The 8,374-nt window shown below is 33.6% G+C and overlaps 1 long non-coding RNA gene and 1 other non-coding gene across 2 annotated transcripts; one reads left to right on the top strand and one right to left on the bottom strand.

Annotated features, from left to right (window-relative positions):
• Positions 1-1,793: 1,793 nt before the first annotated feature.
• Positions 1,794-3,953, top strand: LOC109184771. The gene is made up of 2 exons (XR_002054868.1): positions 1,794-1,844; positions 3,717-3,953. It is a non-coding gene; the product is annotated as an uncharacterized LOC109184771 (long non-coding RNA).
• A 3,658-nt stretch (positions 3,954-7,611) lies between these two features.
• Positions 7,612-7,685, bottom strand: TRNAP-AGG. Its single transcript has one exon. It is a non-coding gene; the product is annotated as a tRNA-Pro (tRNA).
• Between the last annotated feature and the right edge of the window lie 689 nt (positions 7,686-8,374).

The following is an 8,374-nucleotide window of genomic DNA, read 5'->3' as shown; positions in this document are numbered from 1 at the left end:
ATAAAGGAATATCAGTACTAAGAGGAATAGTTATTGAAGAATACTAGTTCTAAGGGGATTTGTTGTTGAAGATTTTCTAGTTCTATTTCGATTAGGAATAGTTTGTTATTCACGAATCTGTTAGGAATAGCTACTATAAATAGGGGATGTCCTTTATTGTAGACCTCAAGCATTCAACATCTAATTGTGAGGTACGAGAGTCTTTGAGAATAGGATACTAAATTCCCCTAGAAAGTAGTACATGTGTTTAGGTTTCAATAGTTTGGTAGGAAAGATCATTCTATTGTGTAATCTCAGGTTCCAAACAGTGTACTTTAAATATTGAGCTTTTAGTGGATTTAGGCAAGTTCTAAAATTGAGAAGTGCCTCGCAGATTAGGGTTGTTTGCCCGAACTGCGTTACAGATCGTTTGTGTTACAACGTCAGTTTCAACATCACTGTGTGCTGCGCTTTACAAATTTTCAGAATGAAGTAGAAGAGGGAACAGGAGATGCGATTGTTGCAAAGGATAAGAATTATGATTCAAAGAAAAGGAGAAAAGTGGGGAGCTTGAAATTGGTGGTGGATGTGAATACAATTAGCAGTGGCCTTAATGGGTTAAGGGAAACCCGGAATAATAAGGATCAATTTTCAATCTGGGCAAATTCATTGCAAAAAAGGGGTTTGGTATGAGCACCCCTTCCTTGTATTTATCATTTTATTATTTTGTGGGTGGCCAATTTTTGAACTTTTTGGTCATCAAATATGGGATTGTATTCTTGATTGAGGTCTAGTGGGTGGATTGCCCACACCCATTTCTTGGCCGCCAGGCAACAAGGGGAAGAGAGAGATAGATATGGGAAATGCTTTCACTTTTTCGCAGGAAGAACGTCGTCATTTTCTTGGTGTTTTTGCATTAGATGAACCTTTTGAGAGGTGGTAATGCTTCAAGTTTGCCCCCATTAGAATTGCAGAAATGATGGAATTGGAGAATGGAAAACACTGTAAGTGTGTGTGGTTTCAATTCAGGACTGGGATGAGATAAAAAAGAAGAAGATTTTTAATGGATTTCATGCTAAGATTCGAAGGAGTTGATCCATAGCGGCGCCTTCCACCGCCGCAACCTTGGCGGACAGAGCCAGAGGAGGAGTCTAGAAATGGAGTCAATGAAGAAATTCTGTGATTTTTAATTTCTGAATGTTTTATTATATAGCAAATGACATATTTATCCCCTCTTTTAACGGCTTAAACAGAAGGAACTAACGGGAGGATGTCAACTGGTCAGGTTTCGCAACTCAGAGGACCACGGATGGTAATTACGAAAGTTAGGGACCATAGATGGTGAAACCACCAAACTCGAGGGACCTTAGCTGGTATTTACTCATATATATATATATATATATATATATATATATATATATATATATATATATATATATATATATATATATATATAGGGTGAGGTTCAAGTGAGGCTAGGATATTAGGTGAGGTCTGTGGACAAATTGCATCCATCAGATCAGGCCTTCTAACGGCGCTGATTGCACAAGGAGAAAATTAAAACGTGCAGGAAATCAGGTAAATAAGTGTAGTAGTAATTAATATAAGGGGTAAAAGGGTAAAATAATAATTGATTGTGCAATAAAAGAAAGGAAAGAGCGAAACGTCCGGGTATGTACGCGTAGGGTTAAAACGGCGAAAGTGAAAGGAAGCTGTCAGGATTGCACATTCACCATAGACGAATTTGAGAGCTCAAGCGACAACTAGTTGAAGAGGTGGGTAAGACTACACAACCGGGAGCTATGGCGGACGGGCCTAAAAAAGAAATCAACGGCGTGCATCTCTTGAGGCAACGAGTAGACTCCGTAAGCGAAACCTTGTATATTTTTTTTTTATTATTATTTTTGTTATTTCGATCACTTGCCTGCAAAATTGGAAAGAATGTTTGTCAAATTGCATGTTCGAATGGTTTGCTTTTGTGCGATTTTTGATTTTTTTTTTTTGGATAATAAAAATTGACCGATGGTGGGAGTGGATTAGGGCGACTCGCTTCGACTCCGTTGGAGTGCGCTGGTGGGTGAAGGCGGCAAATACAGTACGGGAACAATGGGGTTCGTAGTCAATGGTTTTGTGCGCTTTAGTTTTTTTTTTTTTGGATAATATAAATTGAACGATGATTGGTGTTGATTACCCCGACTGGCTTGGACTCCGTTGGAGTGTCGCCGATGGGTGAGGACGGCAAATAGAGTGCGGGAACAAGGGCACCTGTTTATTTTTTTTCGTCACTGCTAGGCGATAAGACACCATTGGAGGAGCTTAATTTGCATGTAATTTATTTGTTAAGGCAGTGAGAGGGGCATTGTGTGCAATGGACGCCCATACAGACATATATTGCATCGATTTATTGCATGAGGCAGTGAGTATGTATGCTGGAATCGAATTGTGAGGGAGAGTGATGGGGTGAATATTAGTATTTGGTTATTTGTGCAATCAAATTGCACACTGCCAGTGGCAGAATTTTATAAAAATTGAGGAAAAAAGAGAGATTTAGTTAATCTTTTAAAAACTATCAGAACAAAAGAGATGATTGGGATGCACAAGAGGTTAGGTAGCGTATAGTAAGAACCACAGTAGTATGTTGTTTTGGACTGAATTAGTTTGAGGGGGCTCCACAATACGAAGGAAAATGATTTACATTGGGTAAAAATGTGCGTTTACAGAACAGAACTTTGTGCATACATAAATGGCGTGTGGGCTTAACAGTATAAACGTATGCATATGAAATTTCATATAGAACTATGTATAATTTATTTGCAGAAAATCTTGAAAATGAATGACATAAATATAAGAAGAGTAATACAACATGATGGTGTTAACTTGAATTAACTAACACTATTAATAATTGAACAAGAAATATGTTAAGATTGAAATGAAAAATGATAAAGAGTCATAGAATGAAACAGATATTTGTATTGTGTAAATGGTTTCAGTACAAGAAAAATGATTAGAGTGCATGACAGTAGTTTGTATTTGTGCATGTTACTTGCCAGTTAGTATGTGAAAGAAGAATGAGTTTGTGCATTGTGCGTCATGAAGTAAAGGTATGAAGAGATGATGTGTGTATTTGTGAGTAACCATATTTGGTTAAAATGTGAAATGAAAAATAGATTGTGGTTTGGTGGTTTGTAAGTGTTGAATTAGATGAGGGAAAAAATTAATTTATTGTGAGTAAAGATTGGGAGTGGTTCAATGAGTGTGGTCATTGAATTGTGCATTTGGGTAATAGAAATGTGTGCAGAAAGATTAGGAGTATGCGTAATGATTAATGTGCGTCTTGTTACTTCTGATTTGTGCATTTTGTAATAATAAGAATGTGTGCCTGAAGTCTATGTTTATGCATTCCAATGTATTCGGTAGACGCTATGCATTCGATCATATGATCCGTTTGTGTACTGAGTTAATGTGTGCATTTGAGGGTGTGTACGTCATGCATATAAAGTATCGTGGTTACATACCTAAATGTGGGTGATGAATGTCTACGTAAATGTGATAAAAAAAAATGTGGTGGGGAAGTGTATGCTTGTATAACTGAGTGTCCATTAGCAGTGGAATAGTAGATTTGAGGACGAATGCATAAAGTGCTATGATAGTCCTGTTGTGTGTGCATTTGGGGGCTTGACCATCGAGCATTGTATAAACTGATGTTATTTGGTTTCTTTTGTAATGTGAATTTGCAGCGAAGAACAAGAAATCTAAGAAGCAACATGTTGAGATTACGGACAGCCATAACACAGATGATGACTTCGTTGATCCTCCGGTTCAAGAAACAAGTACACAGGATAACCAAGACTGTTTGTTTCTGTGCCGTTATGTTTTGTAAAGTATGCATTTGTGGGTGTATTGTATGTTAGTGAAAGTGTGCATCAGGTAATATTATTTCAGTGCAATTTTGAATGTTTATAATGTGCATAGTAGAGGTTTGTGGAAAATACTGCCATGACAGAATTCTCATTTGCATGCGTGTGCACTTTGGTTTTAGTGCGCTGCCCAATGACGATACTTGAACATCTGTCGGAATGCAATAAACTTCAATCACAATTTTCATACATATTATACACTTGGTGTAATTCTTTTTTTTAAAAAAAAAAAAAATTCAAAACGCATTTTAAAGTAGTACATAGTATTAGTTTATTTAAATGCCACAGTTCTTTGTTCCACACCACTAAGTTGCCTGTAGGAAAAGAACACAGTAATCCATTATTGTCAAACATAATAAATAGAATGCACAGCAAACTTGATTCACAATACACAAAGGTAGAATGAAAATGTATCGCTAAACAAATATGAAATAAAGCAAATGACCAAATGACATAAATTAACTAAAAAACAAGTTTAAAAGAAAAATGTTGAATAATGGTGGATTGAAGGTTGAAACATAACTAAAATATTCATCAAGGTACAACTATCAATTACAACTATCATTATGCCCAAGCTGTTTGCATGCCCTACATTGCCGCTTGGGGGGGGGGGGGGGGGGGTTGAAGCCTTATCCACAGACATCTCCCTTGAGCTTTTGAGACGATTGCTATTGCCTTTGTTATTAGAGACAACAGTAGGGCGAACACAAACTTTCTCCGATGCAGAAGTGCCACAAAAAGACTCAAACTAGATAAATATTTTTAACACTGATCAATTTCTACCACCACCAACAACAACCATTGCTTACATGATATTAAAAAAAAAAAAAAAAAAAAAACCATGAGTTAAAAGAACATGCTTGGGAAAAAAAGACCGCAAGTAGATTAAAATATAAATGGTAATACAGTAATACACATAAAATGATACCAACAATACACAAAACCGCATAAAGAAATATTGACATACTAGTTAAGACAATTTTGACACAAACAAAACACTAGCATTATCCATAAAGTACCCACCTAATCCTAGCATGGCTAACAAAAAATTAAAAAAACACATGCATAACAAACGTGCGTACAAAAAGGACCGTCCATAAGAAAAAAAAAACGGTAGTAAATAAATGCACAAATACATAGAACAACTACTACACCAAAGAAAAACGGTAGTGAATAAATACACAAATACATAGAACAACTACCACACCAAAGAAAAGAGGAAAACAAATGACACAACCCAAAACTGCTAAGATTGAAAATACAATGCAAGAACACCAAAACGAAAGTTAAAACAAAAACAAACTGTAAAAAACAAAAAAAAAACAAAAAAAAAAAAAAACAAACAAACAAACTATACAATAACTAGAAGTTTAGAACGAAGGAAATGACGTTAAAACAAAAACAAACTGTAAAAAACAAAAAAAAAAAAAAAAAAAAACAAAACAAAAAAAAAAAAACAAAAAAAACAAAAAAAACAAAAAAAAAAACGAACAAACTATACCGTACCTAGAAGTCTAGAAAGATTGAAACGGAAATTATTAGAGGAATCCTACACTACCTTAATTATTAATCCTAAAAATATGCCTAATAAAACTATTCTAATTAAATCTATGGAAGGAAAATAAAATCATTTACTAAAAAACCCCTACCATGCAAAAAGGAAAGAAAAATAAAATAAAATTACATCCACACATCTAAACAAAATTCACGACTGGGATTAAACCTCACGTCCTCACCTAAGGATGAGTACTCATTTGATCCTTAATCTATATATATATATATATATATATATATATATATATATATATATTACACGTGCAATTTCTCTTAAACTAAACAGGAATTTTCATCCGCCTAATTTCTTTTCTTTTCTTTTCTTATTATTGAACACTCCCAACTATCCTTAGAAATCCTAATTCTCTCGAAACCTCTCTTTCTGTCTCACATTTTTTTTTTTTTGGCGTTTCTTCATCTGGTGGCCACCGGCCTCTAACCGAAGCTTTGAGCCTTTGACGAAACTTTGTTTCTTGGTCGGCGGTCTCCTATTTTTTTAATTTTTTTTTTTAAAGTTTCATAATAAAGTCCAGTGCCGATTCAGCCACCACCGATCTAAAGCTTAAGGATTCCGTCAGATCTGGATACAGAAGTAGTTTGATTCCCGTGGATCCGTAAAATAAAGTTCAAGAGGTGTACTATTGCTTCTCTTTTCTTTTTTTCTGTGTTTTCTCTAGTTTGTGTGACGAGTTTGTTTTCCTCTCATTTCTTTTGGCAAGCTTGTTTTCCTCTCGTTTCTTTTGGCGAGTCCTTTTCTTCATAATTAAGTGTGAAACATATAAGTTGGTCATGGCGTATGTGAACTTCATCCTGTGTGACAAAGATAACAATGTAAAAGAGCATCAGAATCTCAGCTCGATGGATATATTGTCAATGAACGACAGATGGAAAACATATACTTAGGTGGTGTGCAAAACTTTTCAACCAAAGTTAGTCTTGACTACGTTTGATCAATTCTTCAATGATATCAAAGAAGCGTTAAATTCATCTAACGAATTCAGCTTCAAATTTGTGAAACAGTCTGCGATTCAAGTTCTTTGTAACATATATTGCTAGGAAAGTTGTTTCTATGCCTGACGGTAAAGAATGATATGCCGTTCCATCGATCTTATTTGTAATCGCTTCAGCTTATGATTAAAAGAATGAGTTTCTATATTTTCAAAAAAAAAAAAAAAAAAAAAAAAAAAAAACAGGAATTTTCATTTATAACAAATCATTATGGTTAATTTCATTTTTAATTCCTAGAATACTAAATTTTTGGTCATCCACTTTAAAATCGACCAAATTTAATACTTAATTTCAAAATTTTACTACTTGTATTATAATTCTCCGATACTAAATACAGTATCATACTTCATACCTGACTGGCTGACTGAAACTCTAAGTAACAAAATTTTAAAAGTTAGGTACTAAAATTAGTTGATTTTTAATTTGGTCAAAGTATTGTCAGGTTCCTGTGTGTGGTATTTTGTTCAATTTAGTCCATGTACCTTAATTATGTATTTTAATTTTGTTCAATTTAATCCTTGTACTTTAAAATTTAGAACAATTAAGGACAATATTTAACACCGTTTATTTTCTCCTTTAACTCTGCTCACGTGACGTTGGAATTGCCATGTCAGATTTTGTTGTGTGGCATAAACAATATAAACGAATTTAATAGACTTTTAGGCATGACTGGCTGACTAAAACTCTAAGTAACAAAATTTTAAAATTTAGGTACTAAAATTAGTTGATTCTTAATTTGGTCAAAGTACTTGTTAGGTCTCTGTACTGTGGTGTTTTGTTCAATTTAGTTCCTGTACCTTAATTTTGTTCAATTTAATTCTTGTACTTTAAATTAGAACAACTAAAGACAATATTTAACACCGTTTATTTTTTCATTAACTTTGTACATGTGACGTTTGAATTGCCATGTTAAATTTTGTGATGTTGCATAAAACAATATCAACGAATTTAATAGACTTTTAGGCATGGGGGCAAGTGGTATTAAAACCAAATAATACCGCTTAATTAAAAACACAGTTGATTAAAAGCAAATACTACCGCTTAATTAAAAACCCATGGGGGCAAGTGGGATTAAAAGCAAATAATACCGCTTAATTAAAAACACAGTTGATTAAAAGCAAATACTACCGCTTAATTAAAAACCCAAATCACTGGGGCATTCCCCGAGAATTGAACTCAGGACCTCTCGCACCCTAAGCGAGAATCATACCACTAGACCAAATGCCCATTTCTGGACCATTGTTGGTTCGGTTTGTATATATAGTATACGTAGAGTTAATTTGAGTTTGATAATAAGAAATTAAGAGGACAAAGTACCTGCTTTGTTCAATTTAATCCATGTACTTTAAGATTTAAAATAATTAAGGACAATACTTAATATCTTTTAATTTTTTTGTTAAGTCTTTCCACGTGGCGTTGGAATTGTCATGTATGGTATTTGCTAGATTTTGCTGGCTAGTTTTATAAAAAATAAAATTAATTCTATGTACTAAATAAAAAGTAAATTAGTATTGTAAAAATATATATATATATATATATATATATATATATATATATAACAAAACTTTTTTAATTACATTAACAGCTGAAAACAATTTTAATTGTCTGATAGTTGCATTTTGTGTATGATGAGATGAACCAACTTGAGTAAAGTGCAACGAATCAGCTTTTGCCTACATATTTGCATTTTGTGAAGTTTCATATGCACCAGTTTAGAATGGAACTGGAGTAGAGTGAGATGACTCGGGCCTTGACGGTCTACTTGCATCATTTTTTTTTTTTGTCTTTTTGTCTTTTTTTGTTTTCTAAACACATAATAATACAAGTTATATTAGTAATAAAAAAAAAAAAAAAAAGTAAATGAAGAAATGTAACAATGGTACCTGAATATTAGGCCTTTAATAATTTGATAATAA

The sequence above is a fragment of the Ipomoea nil genome, unplaced genomic scaffold (assembly GCF_001879475.1).
Source record: "Ipomoea nil cultivar Tokyo-kokei standard unplaced genomic scaffold, Asagao_1.1 scaffold1286, whole genome shotgun sequence".
Classification (NCBI taxonomy): Eukaryota; Viridiplantae; Streptophyta; class Magnoliopsida; order Solanales; family Convolvulaceae; genus Ipomoea; species Ipomoea nil.
The sequence above is the reverse complement of the archived record's forward strand: the minus strand, read 5'-3'. Positions and strand labels throughout refer to the sequence as shown.